This window comes from Nannospalax galili, unplaced genomic scaffold, assembly GCF_000622305.1.
Source record: "Nannospalax galili isolate Female #2095 unplaced genomic scaffold, S.galili_v1.0 scaffold100, whole genome shotgun sequence".
NCBI lineage: Eukaryota > Metazoa > Chordata > Mammalia > Rodentia > Spalacidae > Nannospalax > Nannospalax galili.
This window is the reverse complement of record NW_008352891.1, coordinates 1,012,310-1,015,301: the sequence shown is the minus strand read 5'-3', so window position 1 is coordinate 1,015,301 and position 2,992 is coordinate 1,012,310. Positions and strand designations below refer to the sequence as shown.

Sequence of the window (2,992 nt, the reverse complement as noted above, 5' to 3'; positions counted from 1 at the left end):
CTCAGCTAAGGAAGCTGTCCTGGGCCAGTAAAAATTAGTTAATTGTGACCAATCTGATACAAATTTTGTAGAAAATAATAATTGGCCAGGCCTTACTATAAGCATTGAACAAAGTCAGTCCTATAAAAATAATGTCAAAAATTCATGTTGAAATACATTGACTCGATTATAATGTATTTATAATTCCAGAAGTATGAACTTTCATGTGTACGGGAGCTTAGTAAGTGTATCTTGGGTCCGGGCATGCGCATTGGCTCTGGCCTGTGGTGGGATCGTTTATGGCTGTTGCCCTCGCCGCCTGGATCTCTGCTGCTGCCCGGTGATGCCCTCTGCCACCTGCCCTGCAGCCGCCTGCGCCACCGCAGGACCAGCTGTATGACTAGGCCACAATCTTCAGTGAGCAGACATAATCCTCAGCTCTGTGGTGTTCTTGTTCACACGTTAATGGAGTTTCTGAAGCGCAGTGGCGATTTCTGCCAGGCACGGCATGACCTCTATGCAGACAAGGGAATTGTAGAGATGCATTATTACTGCACCAGGAAGCCCCTGGAAGAGTGGATAAGCTGGACACAGGTGCTGAATTGAAACCTGCAAAGTAGCATACAAGAGCTCAGACCTGGACCGGGTAAACCCCAGTGCACTTTCTGTGTCTTGTATTCCTGGACTGAAGAGTCGCTGCCTCTTGTTAGGAGATTCATTTCCCATTTCTCCCAATTTCATACTCAAAGCACGGAGAGTTTTGAGTGGAGTATATTGAATATGGACATAGACTTCGGTCTTTTTTTATTTTACATAATTTCTGTATCAGTGTTTTTTTTAGTTCTTTCATAACCCTATTGAGAGTTCTTTGACTGACTTGGCAGGGCTCGAATGAACCTACCTGCTCCTGCCACAAACAAGAATATGAAATTCCTTATACACCGTGCAACCAATGCAACCTTAAGTAAATGTATAGAGGAACTGATGAAATACGGAGTTACCACCACAGTAAGAATATATGAAGCACTAGTCTCGTGGAGAAAGAAGCTATTCATGTTCTTGATTGGCCTTTTGGTGACGGTGTACCACCATTCAACCAGATTGTTAATGACTGGTTAAGTCCTGTGAACTAATTAGATTTTATGAAGAATTTGCATTGTGGTCCGTTGCGCTTCAGGCCTTGGGAGAGCTTCAGTGCTGGTTGCCCTAGTATTAATTGAAGAAATGATTATGAAGATGCAGTACAATTCAGAAGACAAAAGCATCGTGGAGCTTTTAACAGTAAGCAGCTTTGTATCTGGAGAAGCACGGTCCTAAAATGCCACTAAGCTTCAAATTCCAACGGTCATAGAAACAAATGCTGTATTCGATAAACTGGGGTGCCTGATGCCATTGCCTTGGAAGCAGAATTTCAGATGGGACCTAATTTGTTGTACATAATTAGCCAACAGTTGACTTGGTGAATAAATCTGCTGAAAACCAGTTTACCAGGCCACAACCTTGACAAAATTGCAACCCCTATGTTTGGGCTATGTCTGACCTATCTGGCTACTTAGCAAAAGATTCTTGCTGATCAGCAATTAAAGTGTGCTTATTATTTGTACCAACTGACCTTTCCTCAAATCATATGGTATTGAGATATGGTATGATTCTGCTTCCAAGGTCTTTAAATGTATTCCTGTGCCAGAATCTTGTCGCTATATAAGGGATTTAGAAGAGCTGGGTGCCAATATATCCAGCACAAAACTTGTATACATTTAGTATCATATAAAAACAAAATCCCAGGAACTAAGAGTACAATAGACCTAACCTGGTTTATTGCTTCAGTCATTTCAAACACTGTAGGGCCTCTCTGGTTATGTTTATATCTGCCACACTCATAACAGTACACATCAGGTTTGCTTAGCCATTGATTTTTTTTAAAAACAAGCCTTATAGTGATTATCTAATGTCTTTGTCTTATTATATGCTGTTATCGGAAACGACCATTTTGAATATCTACATTGGTACAGAAGTACATAGATTTAATAATGTTTCCACACAACAAGACTTATAGTTGATTTAAAGTTTACACTCAGAGGTGCACCTTAACAGGGAGGGCCTGAGAAAAGAATGAGAGCGACTATTAGGCAGTTTCAGAAAAATGTTGCCTTTGTCTCCTATAAACATGTAGAACATGCTCTTTAATTGAGCAAATATTTTTTAAAGGTCCAGATGCGTTGTTGTAGCTAAACAATTATCAAAAATTTCAGAAACGCTTGTAAATTTTTCCACACCTATCAGAAGTTGTTTTCCAACATTTTGTGTGAATTATGGTTCATCTCCCTTTTCTCCCTAACCTCTATTGCAGAAAACATGGGCTCTGATAATGAACTGAACAGTCATCTAATATTTTATATGCCTTTTGAGCTATGTAACTTAATAATTGGATACTTGATAATTTGTTTTATACGTAATTGATAAAATGATGAAATAGTTCAACTGCATATTTATACTTTCTGGGAATATGTAGTTATAATTCTGTGGGAGAAGTAATTTTTCAGTGTTCACCACTCTGTAAAAACATAGTACAAGAGTGGGCGTGGTGGCTCATGCCTTTAATCCCAGCAATCAGGAGGCAGAGGCAGGCAGATCTCCATGAGTTCAAGGCCGGCCTAGTCTACATAGTGAGTTCCAGCTGGGGCTGGGGCTACAGGGAGACCCTGTCTCAAAAAAGACAAAAAAAAAACAAAAAACAACAACAAAGAAACGATAGTGCAAGAGTTTAAATACCTAAATAAATAAAGAAATGCATAAAAGAAAGTCTTGTTATATATATCCAGAAAATAAAATAGCCTATATGAATTACCAACAAATTGAATATGTTTGTTTTAATATGCAAATGAATTTGGGATAAATAGTAAATGAAAAATGGATATTGAAGAGGGGAAAGTACAATAAACCTTAACAAGATTGAATCATGGAGAAATAGAAAGCCTAAACAGACCAACGATCAACAAGATTTGATCAGTAA

General features: G+C 38.8%; 1 pseudogene; it reads left to right on the top strand.

Annotated features, from left to right (window-relative positions):
• Positions 1–870: 870 nt before the first annotated feature.
• Positions 871–1,352, top strand: LOC103747599 (annotated as a pseudogene).
• The last annotated feature ends 1,640 nt before the right edge of the window (positions 1,353–2,992 follow it).